The following is a 26,714-nucleotide window of genomic DNA, read 5'->3' on the forward strand; positions in this document are numbered from 1 at the left end:
TGTCTAGTTAAAGTTTGTTTTGTTTAATTTGTCACCACTAGAGCACATTGATTTATTAATCATTGGCTATTGGATGTGAAACATAGATTTTTTCTTTTACGTAGTTTTAGAGGAAACCCTACATTTGGTAATATAATATAGTCACAGAGAGGAAACCTGCTACATTTTTCCATTAGCAGCAAGTGGTCTTTTAAATGCACTTTCCCAATGACAGGACAGCACATGCCATGGTCATTGATATACCAGTTGTGGTGCACTGGATGGGACAGGAAAGAACCCAATCAGATAATGGGTCCACTGAGGTGAGCACTGTACCAACTGAGGTGAGCACTGTACCGACTGAGGTGAGCACCGTACCGACTGAGGTGAGGTGAGCACCGTACTGAGGTGAGGTGAGCACTGTACCGACTGAGGTGAGCACTGTATCGACTGAGGTGAGGTGAGCACCGTACTTACTGAGTTGAGGTGAGCACTGTACCGACTGAGGTGAGCACCGCACTGACTGAGGTGAGGTGAGCACCGTACTGACTGAGGTGAGGTGAGCACTGTACCGACTGAGGTGAGCACCGTACCGACTGAGGTGAGGTGAGCACCGTACTGAGGTGAGCACCGTACTTACTGAGGTGAGGTGAGCACTGTACCGACTGAGGTGAGCACCGTACTAACTGAGGTAAGCACCGTACTTACTGAGGTGAGGTCAGCACCGTACTGACCGAGGTGAGCACCGTACCGACTGAGGTGAGGTGAGCACTGTACCGACTGAGGTGAGCACCGTACCTACTGAGGTGAGGTGAGCACTGTACCGACTGAGGTGAGGTGAGCACCGTACCTACTGAGGTTAGGTGAGCACTGTACCGACTGAGGTGAGCACCGTACCTACTGAGGTTAGGTGAGCACCGTACCTACTGAGGTGAGGTGAGCACTGCACCGACTGAGGTGAGGTGAGCACCGTACTTACTGAGGTGAGGTGAGCACCGTACCTACTGAGGTGAGGTGAGGTGAGTACCGTACCTACTGGTGAGGTGAGCACCATACTGACTGAGGTGAGGTGAGGTGAGCACCGTACCGACTGAGGTGAGGTGAGGTGAGCACCGTACCGACTGAGGTGAGGTGAGGTGAGCACCGTACCTACTGGTGAGGTGAGCACCATACTGACTGAGGTGAGGTGAGGTGAGCACCGTACCTACTGAGGTGAGGTGAGTGCCGTACCTACTGAGGTGAGGTGAGGTGAGCACCGTACCTACTGAGGTGAGGTGAGGTGAGCACCGTACCGACTGAGGTGAGGTGAGCACCGTACAGACTGAGGTGAGGTGAGCACCGTACCTACTGAGGTGAGGTGAGGTGAGCACCGTACCAACTGAGGTGAGGTGAGCACCGTACCTACTGAGGTGAGGTGATGTGAGCACCGTACCGACTGAGGCGAGCACCGTACCGACTGAGGTGAGGTGAGCACCGTACCGACTGAGGTGAGCACCGTACCGACTGAGGTGAGCACCGTACCGACTTGAGGTGAGCACTCTACCGACTGAGGTGAGCACTGTACTGACTGAGGTGAGCACTCTACCAACAGGTGAGCACTCTACAGACTGAGGAGAGCACTGCATGTACCGACTGAGGTGAACACTGTACCGACAGGTGAGCACTGTACCGAGTGAGGTGAGCACTGTACCGACTGCGGTGAGCACTGTACTGACTGAGGTGAGCACTGTACCGACTGAGGTGAGCACTGTACCGACTGAGGTAAGCACTGTAGCGAGTGAGGTGAGCATTGTACCGACTGAGGTGAGCACTGTACCGGCTGAGATGAGCACTGTACCGAGTGAGGTGAGCACTAAGGTGAGCACTGTACCGAGTGAGGTGATCACTGTACCGACTGAGGTGAGCACTGTACCGACTGAGGTGAGCACTGTACCATGTGAGGTGAGCACTGTACCAACTGAGGTGAGCACTGTACCAACTGAGGTGAGCAATGTACCAACTGAGGTGAGCACTCTACTGACTAAGGTAAGCACTGTACCGAGTGAGGTGAGCACTGTACCGAGTGAGGTGATCACTGTACCGACTGAGGTGAGCACTGTACCAACTGAGGTGAGCACTGTACCGACTGAGGTGATCACTGTACCATGTGAGGTGAGCACTACCAACTGAGGTGAGCACTGTACCAACTAAGGTGAGCACTCTACCGACTGAGGTGAACACTACCGACTGAGGTGAGCAATGTACCGACTGAGGTGAGTACTGTACTGACTGAGGTAAGCACTGTACCGACATAGCTATAGATCCTGTCCCCTTACACTTTCAAAGATAATAAACAGCCTGAACAACTAACCATCAGACAGACCAGATAGCTCAGGTGGATATAAACTGCATGAATCCCAAATCCATTCAAAGCAGCCAGACGAATATTTGTTATTAGTTCATAAACCAGTCAAACACACGTAATAACTTGTGCAATTCCCAAGTTGTTAATAATGATTTTCTGAAAGTTCATGCATGTAGGCGTAATCTGTCATTGTATACCAATTAAGGAACTGTGACTGGGGGATGCATCTGATTGTCTCCGAATAATTTATGTCCGATATTTACAGATCCTCTAACTAGAAGGTGACAATACATCTTAATGAAAAGTAATTACATGAATGGAGATCGGCATATTTATGGAAATAAAACAAACACTTGCGTTAATGTTTCCCTGGAGATAAATCAGGGAATATTCGGATCCCCTCACGCATGGCGAAAATATGCAAGGATTTCCCACTGGGCAGCAGAGATAAGCTGTGGAATTATTCAAATAACTGAACTGCATTTTCCTGTTTTAATAATGGGAGAGTAAAGGGATAAATATTTCTGACCATCTCTGAAATGACACTTTTAGTGAATACAAATGGTGTTGTTTAAGATGGAATGTGGAATTTCGTAGTAAATCTCATAACACTGGCAGCCAATGCTGTGTTTTATATTCAAGAGACCTGCCAATGAATAGTTACTTCAAATGTTCTAATGCTGCTGTCAGTTTTATTATGTCCAACAATTTTTTGATTGGTCATTTAGAAAACTGATAACACTGGTTTTATCAGATCCATAGTTGAAGACTTCAGGAAGTAAGATCCGAGTTTTCACTTAGATTGATTTAACTGGTGTAAAATCAACACATGTATTACTGACAATACTAGAAACAGACACACACACACACACACGGAGGGAGGGAGGGAGGGAGGGAGGGAGGGAGGGGGGGAGGGAGAGGGAGAGAGAGAGAGAGAGAGAGAGAGAGAGAGAGAGAGAGAGAGAGAGAGAGAGAGAGAGAGAGAGAGATTCAATACAAGTCTAAAACCAACAGTCAAATAATCTTTTGTCTAAAATTTGTTACAAAAACACATTTCCCCATAATGACAAACTTCTTAAACTTGGCAGTCAATTGTTTTTCTTCTTCTTAATTGGGCAAAATCCACAAACACTAGTCTGATACAAAGCATTATCTATGTAGCTAAGTGTATTAAGACATCTTACTCACATCAACGAATGCTTGAGGGGCCTGCGATTCCAGACTAATCAGAGGAAGATGTTTCCAATCACGCATACAGTCTCTCCTGGTCGTCTTGATCAAGTCGCTAGCTAATCCCAAGTGTACTGCTGTATGTGTGTACAGCATCCAGAGTCAGTCTTCAGGAACATTAGCCCTCCTCCTCACAAACACCACACAAATCTCTTACACATAGGTATCCATGGTAATATGTCTTGAATTCACCTTAGCCAGGCTGCAAAATTAAAGATAAAAACCATGCATGTTATATGGTGAGAATGACAGCAATGTTGAAAAAAGTGAACACAGTTTTATGTACAGGGGGTGGGACATAGCACAGTGGTAAAGCGCTCTCTTGATGTGCCGTCAGTCTAGGATTGATCCCCGTCGGTGGGCTCATTAGTCAGTGCACCATGATTGATATATCAAAGGGTGTGATATGTGCTATCCTGTCTGTGGGATGGTGCATATAAAAGATCCTGTGCTACTAATGAAAAAATGTAGCTGGTTTTCTCTCTAAGACTACAGGTCAAAATTACCAAATGTTTGCCATCCAATCGCCAATAATTAATAAATCAATGTGCTCTAGTGGTGTCATTGAACAAAACAAACTATAACTTTAAACAAACTTTTTTATTATGTCTATGTATACAAATGTATAAATGCATGGCCACAGAGGATTCCAGCAACTTTGGGAGATGGATGGGGAGGTATTTTAATTTGACTTTCAACTGGAGGGAACAGAGATGAAAGTGGGTTACGAAACAAAATCCAGTCATTTTAATACTGGTGTTCAGGTACTGAGATTCACCTTGTTGGGTTAGGGTTGTACAATGGTCGAAAATGTTGGCCTCACATTCAGAGTATTTGCAGAGCATCAGCCAAAACCGTATCGTAGGTTTTGGACGGACATGTGGAAAATATTGGACAGACAAACATTGCTCAGAAAAAATTGGAAACACAGAACATATGATTAACAATGTGAAATTCCTTCATCACTGGGGTGGCAATGTATATTCTGACTTCCATCTTAGCTCTCGTTCCAGCCAGTGCACCAAAACTGGTATATCAAAGGCCGTGGTATGTACTACCCTGTCTGTAGAATGGTGCATATAAAAGAACCTTTGATGCTAATCGAAAACGAGTAGCCCATGAAGTGGCGACAGCGAGTTTCCTCTCTCAATATCTGTGTGGTCCTTAACCATATGTCTGACACCATATAACCATAAATAAAATGTGTTGAGTGTGTCGTTAAATAAAACATTTCTTTCTTTTTTTCCATCTTAGCTTCACTACTGGGTGTCCCACGTCCACCATGGCTTTCACTTCCAATGTCTGTGATGGCAGCTGAATAATGTGGTGTCACACAAAGACAGGACATTTTCAAAGAGTTGTAACTACAGTCCTTCCCACAGGGAACACCTTTCTTCATACTATGGTAGTTAATACAAGTTATTTATTTCTCAGCTGATTGTTTTCTATATTGCACAGAATTTTTGTTTAGTTTTTTTGTTATTTCCTAAACACTTTTACTTTTCTTCTTACATCAAACCAAACTGAAATTATTTACAAAAATCATTTTTGTAGGAAGATGGGATGGACTATAGGTACCTATATTTCCCCGTTTTGGAGGATGTTCCTAACACAGATGTGCTTGAACCTTTAGTGGACAAAAGCTTGTGTCAAATGGTTGATTGATTGATTGATTGAATGATTGATTGGTACTTATATCTACCGCGTTAAATACCATTCTCTACTTAAAACATTAATCCTATATATCTTGCACCACCAAAATAGTAAGTGTTTTTGTCAATAATTCCAGTTTGGATTGACATACATGTAAGTACAATGTAGAAAAAAAACCCTGTTTTTAAAATAACAAAAATATTCTATTTTTGTGCAAATTGTGAAACTTTTGTCTCAATATAAATAAAATAGGAATACTTGTCCTGGTTGTCCATAATGAAGAAAGTTGTTTACTCATGGACTTTGAATTTATTATTTCTATTTTTTTTATCTTACACAAATGCAAAATGGATGTCCAACTATTAGACACACATCAGCAAAAGCATAATCAAATACAGAGTTTTTAAAGATAAATTATATTCAAGAAAACATAGTGTGTCTGATGACTGATGGGATCAATCTAATACACTTTGACTCTTCAAGTGATGCATTTTACCACGGCCTTTGATAGGTCCATGATTATCAAACTTCAAAGTTTAAAGTCATGGCTTTAATTAAGTCCTTCCCATACAAAAAGCATATTATTAAACTTTGAAGACGGCCCACAGGAAAGTTTGTTTATGTTTAACCATGCCACTAGACACTAGAGCATATTGATTTATTAATCATTGGCTATTGGATGTCAAATATTTGTTAAGTTTGACGTAGTCTTAGAGGAAACCTGCTACATTTTTTTTAGTAGCAGCAAGGAATATTTTATATGCACTATCCCACAGACAGGCTAGCACATACCACAGCCTTTTATATACCAGTCGTGGTGCACTGGCTGAAATGAGAAATAGCCCTAAGTGAGCACTTTACCACTGGGATATGTCCCAACCCCCATCAGACCGGCCTCTGTGGCGTCGTGGTTAGGCCATCGGTCTACAGGCTGGTAGGTAATGGGTTCGGATCCCAGTCGAGGCATGGGATTCTTAATCCAGATACCGACTCCAAACCCTGAGTGAGTGCTTCGCAAGGCTCAATGGGTAGGTGTAAACCACTTGCACCGACCAGTGATCCATAACTGGTTCAACAAAGGCCATGGTTTGTGCTATCCTGTCTGTGGTAAGTGCAAATAAAAGATCCCTTGCTGCTAATCGGAAAGAGTAACCCATGTAGTGGCGACAACGGGTTTCCTCTCAAAATCTGTGTGGTCCTTAACCATATGTCTGACGCCATATAATCGTAAATAAAATGTGTTGAGTGCATCGTTAAATAAAACATTTCTTTCTTTCAACCCCCATCAGCTAACAACGTTAAAGTTTGTTTCTGTTTAACGACACCAGTAGAGCACATTAATTAATTAATCATCAGCTATTGAATGTCAATCATTTGGTAATGTTGACATATAGTCTTAAAGAGGAAACACTACATTTTTCCATTAGTAGCAAGGAATCTTTTATATGCCACATCCCATAGACAGAAAAGCACATACCACACCCTTTGATACACCAGTCATGGTGCATTGGCTGGAACAAGAAATAGTCCAATGGGCCCACTGACAGGGATTGATCCTAGACAGATCACACATCAAGCGAGCGCTTTACCACTGGATTATGTCCCACCCCATCAGCTAACAAAGTAAAACATTTGATACTAAAAGGAATCTTTTTTATTCATTTTTTTCCACAGCAAGACAAAACATATCCTAGTTGTATAATGGGAAACACTAGTGGATCCATTTGGGGAGTTCGGTCCTATGACTAAAGCACATCAGGTGAGCAGAGTGTTAAAGTGTTGAATCTAGACTAGCTTTATAAACACTGGCCTGCTTGGAATGTGAAACACACTAACAGCTCTGCCCCCCCCCCAGCACATTGATCCAGTAACCCAATGTGGCTGGGATCTAGCTCAGTCGGTAACGTACTCATCAGAGGTACTTCCGTCAACAGATCCAATCCCCTGGGGACCCATTATCTGATTTTGTCTCTCTCAATCTCAACCAGTGCCCTATATGACTGGTCAATATCTATCAAAGGGAAAGTACATATAAAAGATCCCTTGCTGCTAATGTAAAAATGTAGCAGGTTTCCTCTGAAGACTACATGACACAATTACCAAATGTTTGACATGCAAAAGCTGATGATTAATTAATTAATGTGCTGTAATGAATAGTCCCTAGTAAATAGGTCATTCAATAAACCAACTGTTAACAGTAACCCATTGCACCTACCTCTACTTAGTCTAAGTTTCTCATCTATAAACATAGTCCTGAGCGTACACATGTAGTAAGTAATTTGATGATGGAGAGTAGACTCTCAGAGCTGTATTGTTCATATCATGCCTGCACCCCATGAGAGCAGTATACACACTGACTAACGCTGTGTTTACCAGCTCGGCTGGCAGCCCTCCAACTGCCATACTATACAGTATACACAATGTACTTATTAAAGCTTTCCCAGTCCTCACTGTTGAGGGGGCGGAATGAGGGCTCCTCGCAGTGGACGGGACAGTAACTATGGCAACGCTCATGAGAACACTTCACCAATCTTCAGAGTGCTGTCTAGCATATAATGTTATAAACAAGAAATTGAAGACTGTATGTTTGGTCAGGGAATGCCGCTTAATGGATAATTATAAGAGAATAAAATGGATGTAATAAGTTACAAGTGTGGAAGATGTCTGCATTCTGCTCAGCAAGCTTTTTTCTCCATGTGAATTTTTTTGTGTCATATTGACCTTATGGTCATCTGTATATCATAATCAGCTAATCCAAGACACTAGATTAGTAAAGTTCACACATTGCTTAAAGCTGCTAATCCAAATTAAATAATAATATATAAAAGTAGGTCACAGTGACCTAAATACGGTCATCTGCGTATCAGTAAGCATAACACACTAGATCAATACAATTCATATGAACCTAGCTAAAAATCAGGTACAAAAGTGCATGTACGTCAAAGTTACCTAATTATAGTCATCTGCATATCGGAAGCCGGAACATACTAGATGAATATAATGTGTATGTTTAAAGTTGCTGACCCCAGTTAATCAAGTAGGTACACAACATGTCAAGTTACCCTTCAGTAATGTATCACAACTCTTATACCGGCCTCGGTGGTGTCGTGGTTAGGCCATCGGTTTACAGGCTGGTAGGTACTGAGTTCGGATCCCAGTCGAGGCATGGGATTTTTAATCCAGATACCGACTCCAAACCCTGAGTGAGTGCTCCGCAAGGCTCAATGGGTAGGTGTAAACCACTTGCACCGACTAGTGATCAATAACTGGTTCAACAAAGGCCATGGTTTGTGCTATCCTGCCTGTGGGAAGTGCAAATAAAAGATCCCTTGCTGCTAATCGGAAAGAGTAGCCTATGTAGTGGCGACAGCGGGTTTCCTCTCAAAATCTGTGTGGATCTTCACCATATGTCTGATGCCATATAACCGTAAATAAAATGTGTTGAGTGCGTCGTTAAATAAAACATTTCTTTCTTTCTGTATCACAACTCAAAAGTACATCACAGTATTACATGTATAAACATCAACTTTGGCTGTGCATTAATTACTGAAAGCTATTAGAAATGCAATCTGCCTTCGATTGTGCACAGATGTAGGTCTCAGTCTAAATAACATAAATATAGGATGTGATGGCATAGGACACACTGGCTGTATGAGTAAAATTTGTTTTAACAACACCACTAGAGCACACTGATTGAATCATCAGCTATTGGATGTCAAGCATGTGGTAATTGTGACAAATAGTGTTCAGAGGAAACCTGCTACTTTTCCCCATTAGCAGTAATTAAGTTATCTTTTATATACACAATCCCACAGACAAGACAACATATATTAAAGCCTTTGATACAAGCCCTTCATCTATCTGTGTGACCTAACAATTTGTGATATATTAGACAAGACATAACAACGGTAGGTAAAATGCAAACACCTTAAGATAAAAATGCAAACACCTTAAGATAAAAATGATAACAGCTTACTGATGCACAACTAAAAGATATCAAGAATATAAAATCAGATAAAGACATAACATACAAACTGCATCTATAGTTCACCCCACAGGGAACACCTTTTTTCCTACTATGGAATTTACTACAAGTTATTTATTTCTGAGCCAACTGTTTGTGTTTTGTGGTTATTTCCAAAACACTTTTACTTTTACATCAAACCAAACAATTATTTTTAAAAAAAACCTGTTTTGTACGAGGATGGGGCAGACTATAAGTATAATATAAACAGATAATAGCCTGCTGTTGCACAATTAAAACAGATATCAATAAGATAAAATCAGATAAAAGCGCGACATCAAACTCCATCTAGCAGCATTAGCTCAGACTTAAAGAAGTAATAATTAGGTACGATACAAACACTGTTATAGATCTACATGATATTAAACTAGAGCTAATCACATGAAACATTAGAGCTGACAATATCAGGAAAAGAAATGAGAGAAAGACACAACATACAAACTCCATCTAGCAGTATGATCCCCCACTATGACATAATAAATGGAAAAGACATAAAAAACTATATCTACCTGATTAATGATCCAGTCAGAGAAATATTACACATCAAAGCACTATTAACTCCATACTTCTGATCACTAAATTCATAACAGTAAAATGCTGCATGTGTGTGTGTGTGTCTGCACGGCAGAAACTCAGTGTTAATATTGGCTCTTCTGGCGATCTTGATCTCCAGTCTCAGACTAACTGGAAACCGTGAAAAACTGCAAAACTCTGCTAACCCTCAGCTAGCAGCAGAGGCTGAAATACCAATAACATTCTTTGTGTGTATTCTGCCTCAGGTTATACCACATGCTGAGACTTACACAGCTATTAAGCTCTATGGTAAATTAATGTGGCAGGTACAATATAGTACAAATGTTAGTCAATAAAAACATAATTCCACCACAGGATAAAAATATATCCCCATGTAGACTTGGTGTTTTCAAGTACTGAGTCCAGTCAATTGAATACGTAATAACGTAATACTGGTATAATGGACAATATCCATTTGTTATTTGTGGACTAAGAAATTACTCATGTTATTTGTATATCCCTGCTAAATGCGTAACACATTTGATCTAAGGAATACAAGGAAGGAAATGGTTTATTTAATGACACACTCAACACATTTTATTTACGGTTATATGGCGTCAGACATATAGTTAATGATAGAGGAAATCCACTGTCACCACTTCATGGTCTACTCTTTTCGATTAGCAGCAAGGAATCTTTCATATGCACAATCCCACAGACAGGATAGTACATACCACATCCTTTGTTACACCAGTTGTGGCACACTGGCTGAAAGGAAAAATAGCCCAATGGGCCCACCGATGGATCGATCCTAGTTGATGGCACATCTAGCGAGCATTGTACCACTGAGCTATGTCGTACCCCATGTGCATACAATACCAGATATTATGAGTATTTGGGAGTTATTTTAACCCTTTAAAGCCCAGTGTACTCAAATGAGTGCATACTTTATAAGCACAAACACTATTTGCAAAAATAAAATATTTCTAATGAATAAGTACTGAGAATTTCCATATATACTGAACAAAATAAGAAACTTCCGCTAACTTTGCTTGAACATAACTTGATGAAAACAAACCGGGGGAATAATTGTTATATATGCATTTAAAGAGTGTTCCATGATGCATCGTTTGGTGCAAAAATCATGGCCATAGGTTAACAGAAACTGGGAGAAATTTTGACCAAGTGTGGTAGGGGTTAAAACACACACAAAAACCCCACTTAATAACGGGTATGACCACCTCTTGAATTGACCACTGCAGTGCATTGCAAGCGCATAGAATTGACTAAAGTGTTGATTTCTGCCTGTGGAATATTGTTCCATTCCTGAATGAGCGCTTGGGACGACGCCTCAATCGTCTGTCCAGACTATCCCAGACATGCTCGATGGGGTTGAGATCAGGACTTTTAGCGGGCCAGTCATCAATGAAATCAATGTTATTTGTCCTAAGAAAATGTACAGTGTCTCTAGCTGTATGAGAGGTGGCATTATCATGCTGAAAAATCGAGATCTTGGCGTTATTATGGAACAAAGGAATGACGTGATGAGCGAGATTGTCATCGCGGTAACGTTGAGCATTTAAATTGCCATCAATGACGACTAGTGGTGAACGATAACCATGGGCAATGGCTGCCTAGACCATGACACAACCCCCACACCCGAAACGATCTCGTTCAAGAACACAACAGTCAACATAGCGTTCATTTCTCCTACGGTAGACGCGCACCCTGCCATCACCACGTTGTAAAGAAAATCTGGATTTATCCGAAAAAAGAACAGTATTCCAGCGTCGCTGTATCCAACGAGTGTGTACACGTGCCCAATTAAGACGATTTAGACGATGACGTTGCATTAAAACGCATCCGACGTAAGGACGTCGTGCATGTAAACCGTTCTCCCGCAGACGATTACGAACAGTTTGCCCACTGATTCGGTTATTATGAAGCCCAGGTGTGTTAGCAGCAGTAGCAGTGGCAGTTTGGAATCAATTGCGCAAATGCGTGTTCATGATATAGCGGTCTTGACCACACGTTGTAACACGCGGACGTCCACGACGTGGCAAGTCGTTGGTGCTTCCTATCGTTTGAAATCTTACGCGAAGATTTCGTATTGCTCGACTAGAACTCCCAACATGCCTTGCAACGTCTTCTGTCGACATGCCAGCATCAAGCATGCCAATCGCCCGTTCGCGTAAATTATTGGGTATTCTTGGCATACTAAAAATGCTACAATGCAAAAAACTTTAATTTTTTTTACAAATTTTGAAGCGTTTTCATTCACTTGACAACAATGTCAGTAAGACAAGTAAAACAAATTGACCGAATACTACACGGGACGTGTCGAACCATGCATGAACATGCAAATTGAATTTCACGTTGTCGACGATTAACAGTGCAAAAATAATCGATAAAATTCATGAATCCTGATAATACAGCTCAAGGCTAATACTACCTATATAATTTCATTGCACAATGAATTCTTTAACACAACAAATACTATATGTACAAATCTGAAGTTTCTTTTTTTGTTCAGTATATGTCTAATATCCTCAAAGTGAGTACAATTTACTTGAATGATTAAACTTATATTTGAACAGAGCCAAACATTTAAATGTGTACTCGTTTGAGTACAATAGGCACCTACGGCAACATGTTTATCTTGTAGTCTTTTCTCTGCACTTATAGATCTGCTACATTGTTCTAATGGTGTGTTAAATTAATTTGATATGTTTTTTCTCTGATTGCAACAAATATTTTTAAAATCTGATTTAATAATTACTTTTGTACTCATACAAGTACAGCCCAATGTACTCATATGAGTACATTTAAAAACAAATAAAAAATAAATATTTATTTCAAATATACTCAAACGTGTTTTTAAATGATGCTATGTTTATTCACAAACCAATATTTTATCTGAATTCATGCTAGTTTTGTCACGGGCATTAAAGGGTTAAGTAAAGAATCAAAATGAAAAAAAAAATTCAACACATGGAAGATTTTTAGTCTCATGTCGCTTATTTGTTTTACACTTTTTAAAAGACCGCTTTACAAATCTAAAAACATTAAAAAGTAGCTGCTAATCAATTTTCAAAACAAATTTTGAAAACAATGAACCTTAACACCATATGGGTTTAACAGGGTTTGTCAATGCAACATGTGGTTAAGGTTTCTTTTGTTTAATGACACTACTAGAGCATACTGATTTATTAATAACTGACTACTGGATGTCAAACATTTGATAATTCTAACATATAATCGTAATTAAAACTGACAGCATTTTTTTATTAGCAGCAAGGATCTTCGATATGCATTTTTCCATAAACAGGACAGCATACACCATGGCCTCTGATGCATTTAAGCCATTGCATACCGACTCTATTTCATGGTCCATTCCTTGATGTGGTGAGGTAGCTTGCATGTCTCAATGACTTGGAGAGTTATGCCAGCTGGAGCATCAGCTCCTGGAAGGGTCACCCAAGCTGGACTGGTCAAAGAGTAGAGACTAGACTAATATGGACCAGACAGACAGAGGACGTGAGTCAAGAAAGACAACTGTCTAGGAGGAGCAAACTCCAAAATCAAAATTGGGCTGGAGAGGCTTAGAATCCTAGTAAGGAAACTCTCCTACGAGAAGGAAAACTTCAAACTCAAAGTTCACTGAAGTCAGAGTACAGAAGCTATGCATCAGCATTAGCGTGGAAACCGAAAGGAAATGTCTGCACATGCACCAAGCTCTATGATCATAATCATACCGACTGGATTAGGAAAACCCAAATTGGTCCATCGAGGAGGAACTTCACTTCTATGACAAGCGTAAGGCTAATGCTCTACCAAGTGAGCTAAATCCCACCCCTTGAATATGCAGAAATGTTCACCAGACCAATCAACTGGTCAAAGTTCTAAATCCCACCCTTATGCAGAAACGTTCACCAGAACAACAAACTGGTCAAAGTTCTAAATCCCACCCCTTGAACATGCAGAAACATTCACCAGAACAATAAACTGGTCAAAGCTCCAAATCCCAACCCTTGAACATGCAGAAACATTCACCAGAACAACAAACTGGTCAAAGTTCTAAATCCCACCCCTTGAACATGCAGAAACATTCACCAGAACAATAAACTGGTCAAAGTTCTAAATCCCAACCCTTGAACATGCAGAAACATTCACCAGAACAATAAACTGGTCAAAGTTCCAAATCCCAACCCTTGAACATGCAGAAACATTCACCAGAACAACAAACTGGTCAAAGTTCTAAATCCCACCCCTTGAACATGCAGAAACATTCACCAGAACAATAAACTGGTCAAAGTTCTAAATCCCAACCCTTGAACATGCAGAAACATTCACCAGAACAATAAACTGGTCAAAGTTCTAAATCCCACCCCTTGAACATGCAGAAACATTCACCAGAACAACAAACTGGTCAAAGTTCTAAATCCCACCCCTTGAACATGCAGAAACATTCACCATAACAATAAACTGGTCAAAGTTCTAAATCCCAACCCTTGAACATGCAGAAACATTCACCAGAACAATAAACTGGTCAAAGTTCTAAATCCCACCCCTTGAACATGCAGAAACATTCACCAGAACAACAAACTGGTCAAAGTTCTAAATCCCAACCCTTGAACATGCAGAAACATTCACCAGAACAACAAACTGGTCAAAGTTCTAAATCCCACCCCTTGAACATGCAGAAACATTCACCAGACCAATAAACTGGTCAAAGCTCCAAATCCCAACCCTTGAACATGCAGAAACATTCACCAGAACAACAAACTGGTCAAAGTTCTAAATCCCACTCTTATGCAGAAACGTTCACCAGAACAACAAACTCGTCAAAGTTCTAAATCCCACCCCTTGAACATGCAGAAACATTCACCAGACCAATAAACTGGTCAAAGCTCCAAATCCCAACCCTTGAACATGCAGAAACATTCACCAGAACAACAAACTGGTCAAAGTTCTAAATCCCACCCTTATGCAGAAACGTTCACCAGAACAACAAACTGGTCAAAGTTCTAAATCCCAACCCCTGAACATGCAGAAACATTCGCCAGAACAACAAACTGGTCAAAGTTCTAAATCCCACCCCTTGAACATGCAGAAACATTCGCCAGAACAACAAACTGGTCAAAGTTCCAAATCCCAACCCTTGAACATGCAGAAACATTCGCCAGAACAACAAACTGGTCAAAGTTCCAAATCCCAACCCTTGAACATGCAGAAACATTCGCCAGAACAACAAACTGGTCAAAGTTCTAAATCCCACCCCTTGAACATGCAGAAACATTCGCCAGAACAACAAACTGGTCAAAGTTCCAAATCCCAACCCCTGAACATGCAGAAACATTCACCAGAACAAGAAACTGGTCAAAGTTCCAAATCCCAACCCCTGAACATGCAGAAACATTCTCCAGAACAACAAACTGGTCAAAGTTCCAAATCCCAACCCCTGAACATGCAGAAACATTCTCCAGAACAACAAACTGGTGAAAGTTCCAAATCCCAACCCTTGAACATGCAGAAACATTCACCAGAACAACAAACTGGTCTAAGTTCTAAATCCCACCCTTATGCAGAAATGTTCACCAGAACAACAAACTGGTCCAAGTTCTAAATCCCACCCCTTGAACATGCAGAAACATTCGCCAGACCAATCAACTGGTCCAAGTTCTAAATCCCAACCCTTGAACATGCAGAAACATTCACCAGACCAATAAACTGGTCAAAGTTCCAAATCCCACCCCTTGAACATGCAGAAACGTTCTCCAGAACAACAAACTGGTCAAAGTTCCAAATCCCACCCCTTGAACATGCAGAAACGTTCACCAGAACAACAAACTGGTCAAAGTTCCAAATCCCACCCCTTGAACATGCAGAAACATTCACCAGAACAACAAACTGGTCAAAGTTCTAAATCCCACCCCTTGAACATGCAGAAACATTCACCAGAACAACAAACTGGTCAAAGTTCTAAATCCCACCCCTTGAACATGCAGAAACATTCACCAGACCAATAAACTGGTCAAAGTTCCAAATCCCAACCCCTGAACATGCAGAAACATTCGCCAGAACAACAAACTGGTCAAAGTTCTAAATCCCACCCTTATGCAGAAACGTTCACCAGAACAACAAACTGGTCAAAGTTCTAAATCCCACCCCTTGAACATGCAGAAACATTCACCAGAACAATAAACTGGTCAAAGTTCCAAATCCCAACCCTTGAACATGCAGAAACATTCACCAGACCAATAAACTGGTCAAAGTTCTAAATCCCACCCCTGAACATGCAGAAACATTCGCCAGAACAACAAACTGGTCAAAGTTCTAAATCCCACCCCTTGAACATGCAGAAACATTCGCCAGAACAACAAACTGGTCAAAGTTCCAAATCCCAACCCTTGAACATGCAGAAACATTCGCCAGAACAACAAACTGGTCAAAGTTCCAAATCCCAACCCTTGAACATGCAGAAACATTCGCCAGAACAACAAACTGGTCAAAGTTCCAAATCCCACCCCTTGAACATGCAGAAACATTCGCCAAAACAACAAACTGGTCAAAGTTCCAAATCCCAACCCCTGAACATGCAGAAACATTCACCAGAACAACAAACTGGTCAAAGTTCTAAATCCCACCCCTTGAACATGCAGAAACATTCACCAGAACAACAAACTGGTCAAAGTTCTAAATCCCACCCCTTGAACATGCAGAAACATTCACCAGACCAATAAACTGGTCAAAGTTCCAAATCCCAACCCCTGAACATGCAGAAACATTCGCCAGAACAACAAACTGGTCAAAGTTCTAAATCCCACCCTTATGCAGAAACGTTCACCAGAACAACAAACTGGTCAAAGTTCTAAATCCCACCCCTTGAACATGCAGAAACATTCACCAGAACAATAAACTGGTCAAAGTTCCAAATCCCAACCCTTGAACATGCAGAAACATTCACCAGACCAATAAACTGGTCAAAGTTCTAAATCCCACCCCTGAACATGCAGAAACATTCGCCAGAACAACAAACTGGTCAAAGTTCTAAATCCCACCCCTTGAACATGCAGAAACATTCGCCAGAACAACAAACTGGTCAAAGTTCCAAATCCCAACCCTTGAACATGCAGAAACATTCGCCAGAACAACAAACTGGTCAAAGTTCCAAATCCCAACCCTTGAACATGCAGAAACATTCGCCAGAACAACAAACTGGTGAAAGTTCCAAATCCCAACCCCTGAACATGCAGAAACATTCTCCAGAACAACAAACTGGTGAAAGTTCCAAATCCCAACCCTTGAACATGCAGAAACATTCACCAGAACAACAAACTGGTCTAAGTTCTAAATCCCACCCTTATGCAGAAACGTTCACCAGAACAACAAACTGGTCCAAGTTCTAAATCCCACCCCTTGAACATGCAGAAACATTCGCCAGACCAATCAACTGGTCCAAGTTCTAAATCCCAACCCTTGAACATGCAGAAACATTCACCAGACCAATAAACTGGTCAAAGTTCCAAATCCCACCCCTTGAACATGCAGAAACGTTCTCCAGAACAACAAACTGGTCAAAGTTCCAAATCCCACCCCTTGAACACGCAGAAACGTTCACCAGAACAACAAACTGGTCAAAGTTCCAAATCCCACCCCTTGAACATGCAGAAACATTCGCCAGAACAACAAACTGGTCAAAGTTCCAAATCCCAACCCCTGAACATGCAGAAACATTCGCCAGAACAACAAACTGGTCAAAGTTCTAAATCCCACCCCTTGAACATGCAGAAACATTCGCCAGAACAACAAACTGGTCAAAGTTCCAAATCCCACCCCTTGAACATGCAGAAACGTTCGCCAGAACAATAAACTGGTCTAAGTTCGAAATCCCACCCCTTGAACATGCAGAAACATTCGCCAGAATAATAAACTGGTCAAAGTTCCAAATCCCAACCCCTGAACATGCAGAAACATTCGCCAGAACAACAAACTGGTCAAAGTTCCAAATCCCACCCCTTGAACATGCAGAAACATTCGCCAGAACAACAAACTGGTCAAAGTTCCAAATCTCAACCCTTGAACATGCAGAAATGTTCACCAGAACAATAAACTGGTCAAAGTTCTAAATCCCACCCCTTGAACATGCAGAAACGTTCGCCAGAACAATAAACTGGTCTAAGTTCTAAATCCCACCCCTTGAACATGCAGAAACATTCGCCAGAACAACAAACTGGTCAAAGTTCCAAATCTCAACCCTTGAACATGCAGAAATGTTCACCAGAACAATAAACTGGTCTAAGTTCTAAATCCCACCCCTTGAACATGCAGAAATGTTCACCAGAACAACAAACTGGTCCAAGTTGTATGAAACATTTCACTTAGGATGAGATATCTCAACAAGTGTCTACTGTCAGTGATTAACTCTGCACTTGTTAGTATTATACACAAGCTTTCCACATCAACACTTATTTGTTTGTCCTGATAAATGAAAATCTGCCCGGGCAAGCGAAATGCACCTCAGTGGTTATCCGGTGGACAAGTAAAAAATATTATAATGTGTTTCATTCCATGCGATCATAAACACTTTTGGACAAGTAAAAATATGGACGAACTTGTTGACCTTTTTCTGGTGGACTAGTGAACAAATCTATTTATTGCACTGGTTAGTGAATGCCACTAATAAAAGTCTATGGAACAGAAATATATTGGTATTAAAGATTACTGACAGGCCAAGATTCTCCAATAGATAGAGGTACATATACATTTACGTAAAGTGCATGCTTATATTTTACGTGGCAAACTTGAAAGTGATGTTTTGGGGGGGGGGGGGGAGTTGTTGATGTTGTTTTGAGGGAACATGGGTTGTATATTGCTTTTTGTTTTGTTTGTTTTGTTTATTTGCATTTTTTAAAGTCTATTTTAGGTTGGGGCTGAAAGGGTATTGTGTATTTTGTTGGTAACTGCGCTCAGGCATTATATAGACAGGGTGCAATTATCCAAAAATTGAGACAACATGCTTCTGTTCTGCATTGTAGATATTTATTTATACATGTATAAATTTTTTAATTTGTAAATGGACTCAGGCATTACAGACTTTTGACAGGGTGAGACTATCCAATAGTTAAAGGAATGCTTAACCTTTTAGACTACTGGATTAATTTTGAACAAAAACCACATTGAGTGGGTACAAGTTTATAATTTTTACTCACATATATTCACTTAAATGTTTTATAAATACATGAAATAAAGTTCATATATGAATCGGTAAGTATTATTTTCATGGTTTGTTTGTAATTTTTATTATTTTTAGATCAGCTAATGGTGATTAAAATTAGGCAAAAACTTCAAAAAGTTTAGTTTACTTCCGGGCATTTGTCCAGTATTTATGCCCATTATTCCTGATGACAGTGGTTTTCTGAACAGAATTTTGTTAAAAACCCAAACTACGATTCATATTGCAATATTTGGTAATTTTCGTTGTTGGTAAAACGATCAAATTTATTATCAAATTAGCTGTCACAATCAGCTATCGATCCCTGAAAATGACCGCGACGTGCCGCCATTGTTGTCAAGCAAAAATACTTGCCGAAAACCACTTTTTGAACTCAAATTTCAAGGTATTTTCAATTGAAAAAATCGAAACAAAAGCCACCATTTTGAAAAAAACTCTTTTTTCTTTTATTATATTTCCGTTTCTGGTGAGTGTCGTGTGCAAAACGATGGGGAAATATGAATTGGGAAATGCACTGTATACAGTATACAGTATGTCGACTGACATGATGTCTGGCGAGATATCTCGCCTGCAGTACTCAGAAGGTTAAGCAAGGCTTTTGGACTAGTATCCATATTCAGCAATATATAATGCCATTATTGCTTAATATCAACAAGTATAATTGTATAGTTAATTAATAAAACGGTTAAATGTGACGGCTATTATATATATATAATGGGCGCAGCCATTTTGTACCATCCCAGTGAATACAACCTCTGGCGAGCTGGTGGTTACGTAATACTTAACATGTCACGTCAGGAATTAGTCTTAGAACTGAAAAAACAAAACGTACCTGATTTTTGCGTATGCACTGCAATGTTCTATAATAATATCCATCCCAGTAAGCCAGCAATAAGTATATATTATTCTTCAATACAAAATAAACCACCATTGTCAAAGTGTTGAAATAACTACTATGTTTCGTCCATACATTAACCCACGTACTGAAATGATAATCGGAGTGTTTTCTTAGTTAATTGGTATTTTCTTTCTGTGGCCTGTACCTGTGGTTCCTAATTGGCAGGTGTTTATTTTGGACAGTCACCACTCAAGATGTCTAGACATAAAAAAGTATGTGCCAGTTTTATTAAGATTACAGGGTATTTTGGGATAACCACGCGGCTACCCCTATAATCGTAATGGACATTATCAGCTGTCCTGCATTATTACTGTAAATAATTGTAAAACCATTGATTAAGTATACTTTCCCCATCTAAAATAACAAAACTGACCAATTACAGTCCCAAAGAAAAGAAAATTATCACTTGGGTATCGTGAGTGGTCGTTTTTGCTCTAACGTACCCTACCAATAGGCCTACTAATATTCATTTTTTCTATGGATCTTTTAAGAAAGAAAAATACTATAACCCCATTTCATTCTATTAATGCAAATTGAAATATATTTAGTTCTAGTGTTGGGAATCTCACAGGCTAGCTAGTGTTGGGAATCTCACAGGCTAGCTAGCGTTGGAAATCTCACAGCCTAGATAGCATTGGATATCTCACAGGCTAGCTAGTGTTGGGAATCTCACAGGCTAGCTAGTGGTGGGAATCTCACAGGCTAGCTAGTGTTAGGAATATAACAGGCTAGATAGCGTTGGGAATCCCACAGGCTAGCTACTGGCTGGGAATATCACAGGCTAGTTAGTGCTGGGAATCTCACAGGCTAGATAGTCTTGGGAATCTCACAGGCTAGATAGTGGTGGGAATCTCACAGGCTAGCTAGCGTTGGGAATCTCACAGGCTAGCTAGTGGTGGGAATCTCACAGGCTAGGAAGCACTAGGAATCTCACAGGTTAGTTAATGTTGGGAATCTCACAGGCTAGCTCGTGCTTGGGAACCTCACAGGCTAGCTAGTATTGGGAACCTCACAGGCTAGCTAGTGCTGGGAATCTCTCAGGCTAGCTACTGGTGGGAATCTAACCGGCTAGATACTGGTTGGGAATCCCACAGGCTAGCTAGTGGTGGGAATCTTACAGGCTACCTAGCGTTGGGAATCTAACAGGCTAGATACTGGCTGGGAATATCACAGGCTAGCTAGTGTTGGGAATCTCACAGGAATCTCTCAGGTTAGCTAGTGGTGGGAATCTAACAGGCTAGATACTGGTTGGGAATCTCACAGGCTAGTTAGTGTTGGAAATCTCACAGGCTAGATAGTGTTGGATATCTCACAGGCTAGCTAGTGCTGGGAATCCCACAGGCTAGCTAGTGGTGGGAATCTAACAGGCTAGCTAGTGTTGGGAATCTAACAGGCTAGATAGTGTTGGGAATCTCACAGGCTAGCTACTGTTGGGAATCCCACAGGCTAGCTAGTGGTGGCAATCTAACAGGCTAGCTAGTGTTGGAATCTCACACGCTAGCAAATGTTGGGAATCTCACAGGCTAGCAAGTTTGGGAATCTCACAGGCTAGCAAGTGTTTGGAATCTCACAGGCTAGCAAGTGTTGGGAATCTCACAGGCTAGCAAGTTTTGGGAATCTCACAGGCTAGCAAGTGTTGGGAATTTCACAGGCTAGTTAGTGGTGGGAATCTAACAGGCTACATACTGGTTGGGAATCTCACAGGCTAGCTAGTGTTGGGAATCCCACAGGCTAGCTAGTGGTGGGAATCTAACAGGCTAGCTAGTGTTAGGAATATAACAGGCTAGATAGCGTTGGGAATCCCACAGGCTAGCTACTGGCTGGTAATCTCACAGGCTAGTTAGTGCTGGGAATCTCACAGGCTAGATAGTCTTGGGAATCTCACAGGCTAGATAGTGGTGGGAATCTCACAGGCTAGCTAGCGTTGGGAATCTCACAGGCTAGCTAGTGGTGGGAATCTCACAGGCTAGGAAGCACTGGGAATCTCACAGGTTAGTTAATGTTGGGAATCTCACAGGCTAGCTCGTGCTTGGGAACCTCACAGGCTAGCTAGTATTGGGAACCTCACAGGCTAGCTAGTGCTGGGAATCTCTCAGGCTAGCTACTGGTGGGAATCTAACCGGCTAGATACTGGTTGGGAATCCCACAGGCTAGCTAGTGGTGGGAATCTTACAGGCTACCTAGCGTTGGGAATCTAACAGGCTAGATACTGGCTGGGAATATCACAGGCTAGCTAGTGTTGGGAATCTCACAGGAATCTCTCAGGTTAGCTAGTGGTGGGAATCTAACAGGCTAGATACTGGTTGGGAATCTCACAGGCTAGCTAGTGTTGGAAATCTCACAGGCTAGATAGCGTTGGATATCTCACAGGCTAGCTAGTGCTGGGAATCCCACAGGCTAGCTAGTGGTGGGAATCTAACAGGCTAGCTAGTGTTGGGAATCTAACAGGCTAGATAGTGTTGGGAATCTCACAGGCTAGCTACTGTTGGGAATCCCACAGGCTAGCTAGTGGTGGCAATCTAACAGGCTAGCTAGTGGTGGGAATCTAACAGGCTAGCTAGTGTTGGAATCTCACACGCTAGCAAATGTTGGGAATCTCACAGGCTAGCAAGTTTGGGAATCTCACAGGCTAGCAAGTGTTTGGAATCTCACAGGCTAGCAAGTGTTGGGAATCTCACAGGCTAGCAAGTGTTGGGAATCTCACAGGCTAGCAAGTTTTGGGAATCTCACAGGCTAGCAAGTGTTGGGAATTTCACAGGCTAGCAAGTGTTGGGAATCTAACAGGCTACATACTGGTTGGGAATCTCACAGGCTAGCTAGTGTTGGGAATCCCACAGGCTAGCTAGTGGTGGGAATCTAACAGGCTAGCTAGTGTTGGGAATCTAACAGGCTAGCTACTGGTGGGCATCTCACAGGCTAGGAAGCGTTGGGAATCTCACAGGTTAGTTAGTGTTGGGAATCTCACAGGCTAGCTCGTAGTTGGGAACCTCACAGGCTAGCTAGTATTGGGAACCTCACAGACTAGCTAGTGCTGGGAATCTCTCAGGCTAGCTAGTAGTGGGAATCTAACCAGCTAGATACTGGTTGGGAATCCCACAGGCTAGCTAGTGGTGGGAATCTCACAGGCTAGCTAGTGTTGGGAATCTAACAGGCTAGATACTGGCTGGGAATCTCACAGGCTAGCTAGTGGTGGGAATTTCACAGGCTAGCTAGTGTTGGGAATCTAACAGGCTAGATAGCGTTGCATATCTCACAGGCTAGCTAGTGTTGGGAATTCCACAGGCTAGCTAGTGTTGGGAATGTAACAGGCTAGCTAGTGTTGGGAATCTAACAGGCTAGATAGTGTTGGGAATTTTGCAGGCTAGCTAGTGTAGGGAATCCCACAGGCTAGCTAGTAATGGGAATCTAACAGGCTAGCTAATGTTGGGAATCTAACAGGCTAGCTAGTGTTGGGAATCTCACAGGCTAGCAAGTGTTGGGAATCTCACAGGCTAGCAAGTGTTGGGAATCTCACAGGCTAGCAAGTTTTGGGAATCTCACAGGCTAGCAAGTGTTGGGAATCTCACGGGCTACCTAGCATTGGGAATTTTACAGGCTAGTTAGTGGTGGGAATCTAACAGGCTAGATACTGATTGGGAATCTCACAGGCTAGCTAGTGGTGGGAATCTCACAGACTAGCTAGTGGTGGGAATCTCACAGGCTAGCAAGTGTGGGAATCTAACAGGCTAGATACTGGTTGCGAATCCCACAGGCTAGCTAGTGGTGGGAATCTCACAGGCTAGCTAGTGCTGGGAATCTAACAGGCTAGATACTGGCTGTGAGTTTCACAGGCTAGCTAGTGGTGGGAATCTCACAGGGTAGCTAGTGTTGGGAATCTCACAGGCCAGCTAGTGTTGGGAATCTCACAGGCCAGCTAGTGTTGGGAATCTCACAGGCCAGCTGTGTTGGGAATCGGATGTAATTGTATCATCAATCATCAGTTATAACCGGTTGGAACCAACCAATCAACTTCTGATTACTGTATAATACTTTATTTTCACGGGATCAAATTTTGGCGATTTAATGAAAATGAGTCCATTCGCGAACATTTATTTTCGCGAATCCCTCAACCCCTAAAAAAAAAAAAAAACAGAAAAGAAAAAGAAAAAAAATAGAAGTAGTAGTACTGATATCAATAATTCTGATTTGAAAACGGAACGTTTTGCCGGTTCACCGGTTGTGAGGCTAATCTGTAGAACAAACCCCATAATATGCACACACGAGTAGGCCTACTGTACACAGTAGAGATCTGCTGTAATGAGTAAAACCATAAAACAACGGTTTTCCTACTTGAACTAATCAAGACTTTTATTGTTTACAAGCTTATAAACTTAGAGAAGGTGCTGATCGTAGTTTTTCCTTAATCCTCATAATTGTTGTAAAAACCGAAACCGAAAACAAAACGAAACGAAATTTGAAGGCACAAGCTACTAGTGCTCAGTAACTGAGTTTGATTGGTAACAATACTAGTAATAAATTGCCGTCAGAATACTAATTAAAAACGATTTGTGATTGGCTAAGAGGCAAAATCTTAAGTGTAAAGTCGCGACGTGCATTATGAATGTAGCGCTTACATTCATTTCGAAAATGTATCTGCATTGGTAAAGTTCTAAAATGTCGTTGTTTAAGTGGCTGAATACAGTTCAGAAACCAAAATTATCGGGTTTACCAAATCCTAAAGAATGTTTGTCTGCAGAACAAGCGATATCTTTTGAAGCTGCCAATAATGCCACCGAACAGGCAGAAACTATGAAAGGAAAAACGGATTTAATACGAACAGGCTTCAGACTTGCAGGCCTTTGTGACAAATAAAAATAACATTTTGAATCTGAACATCTATCAATAATATATGTGATAAGCCTAGTCCGGATTTTTTCAATTCCACATTTTAACATGTGTAACTTCCGTCGTTCAACACGTATAGGTTGCATAGTACCAAAGAAGAGAGTTCCATGTCAGAGTTCGACGTGCACCGTCAAATATTTACGGAGTAAAAGCAGCTGTGGGTGTGATTGGTAGTAATATGTGACATTGATTATTTGTGCAAATGCTATTATTCATTGACAATAAATACACTTTTATTTGTCATACAGTTGTTATGCAGTATATACCAGAGGTTGAAACTAATGCGGGGTACCCCCAAAAATGGAAGTGCAATTTTCAGCAAAAATGACGGTTGCTATTAAAAACATTAATTAAATCTCTTAAATGATACGTGACCCCCCATTTTCTTGCAGGTAGATTAGATGTGAGGTGCCACACTTTCTATTGCTGTACTTACTGGGTGTGTTGAAACACTGCTTATATTAGTTTTATTAGTAAACGTTAACATTATCGGCAATAGAAATTGATTTGGTCTATTAGAACCTATAGCATATATTCACTATATTATCATTATTTAATATAGTGTGCCATTTACTGTTATTTGACAGTCATAATTGCTTAATTAGGTTACACTCAGGCATGGGAGTTCATAATGACCGTGACCTTGGCATTAATTTACTGTGCACTGCTGAGAATAGAGTTTGAAAAAAAAGTCTATGCTGACGAATTGGAGATTTTGGCCCATATTTTTTACTTAAAATATTTTAAAGCTTATTTACCCAAGGTGATGGATATCTCATATAACACTAATCTTATTTAGGATAATAAGTCTAGGCAAGATGAAATAAGCTATTAGTAATAATTCATTTTTATTTAAAAAATAATGTTAGCTGATATTAGGTTAATCTCTTAGATCTCCATTAACAATGTGTATTTAAATGCAATTGACTCTGGAATGACTATATTTAAATAACCTGATTTCTGCTGTAATTTTAACATACTTCTTAGGTTGGTGAATTATGTTTTAGGCAAATATGGAATTTTTAACAATTGTTTTTGTGAGTTTGGAAAAACATTAAAATCTACAGAAGGGGGTTCTGTGTAGCCATTTTGCATTTTCTTCTTTATTTGTACACAAATATAAGCTTGGCAATAATAGCTTTAGGTCATTTCATTAAATCTTGTCCATATATTCAGTGAGTTTTCTATAGTAAAGGGTATTTGAAGTATATACCAAGTACAAAAGCAATTTTGACACATTTGCTAATGTGTTAGTATTATCTTCCATTATTACCACACCTGTAAATCTATATTTTCCAATATTATTATGTAAATGATTTGTTACATTACAGATTGTAGTAATGCATATAATATAAATATTATATTCAGTAAAAACAGAATATAATTAAAGAAAAATGACTTTCGCACACTTTTGATGCTTTGCATGTGCTTTTCTCATGACAAATAAAAAATAAAAGTGTAAAACCCTAATGATAACTCTAGATATGATATATGTCTGTAAACACCAATCACTGAAGATTATTAATAAAATATCAACAGGTATATTGGTAGCTGTCAGTGGATTTAATAATGCATATATAAAAACCAACTAGGCTGACGGGTTTGAAAATATTGCATTCAGTGACTTGACATCCAAGCATATTCCATACCTTGGGTGTTTTCCCCACCATGATGTGTACCACATTAATTTACTACTATTTGTGGATGCAGCTACCCAAACAAAAATTGCAAGCTTAATAAATAGCTGGTAACAACCTTGCGGCAAGGTAGTAACTACCGCGTTTCGAGCTAGTATTTGGAACCTTTTTACAACCTTGCCGCAAGCTTGCGACGAGCTTCTTGCAACCTTGCAACGAGCTTCTTGCAACCTTGCCGCAAGCTTGCAACGAGCTTCCTGCAAGCTTATTCAGTTTAAGCTAGTATTTGGAACCTTTTTACAACCTTGCCGCAAGCT

The 26,714-nt window shown here is 40.7% G+C and overlaps 1 protein-coding gene across 2 annotated transcripts in view; it reads right to left on the minus strand.

The window, feature by feature from the left end:
* LOC121382890 overlaps positions 1 to 26,714 on the minus strand; it is a 110,605-nt gene that overhangs the window by 74,691 nt on the left and 9,200 nt on the right. The window contains exons 1-2 of one of the 2 annotated variants that reach the window (XM_041512569.1): positions 9,740 to 9,853; positions 3,512 to 3,755 (exon numbers count right to left, since the gene is read on the minus strand). The gene's annotated coding sequence lies outside the window, so the exon portion shown is untranslated. Of the gene's footprint in view, positions 1 to 3,511; positions 3,756 to 9,739; positions 9,854 to 26,714 lie in introns of those variants that run through there. The other variant, XM_041512570.1, reaches the window with a different exon arrangement.

Source organism: Gigantopelta aegis, chromosome 10 (assembly GCF_016097555.1).
Source record: "Gigantopelta aegis isolate Gae_Host chromosome 10, Gae_host_genome, whole genome shotgun sequence".
In the NCBI taxonomy this organism is placed as follows: Eukaryota; Metazoa; Mollusca; class Gastropoda; order Neomphalida; family Peltospiridae; genus Gigantopelta; species Gigantopelta aegis.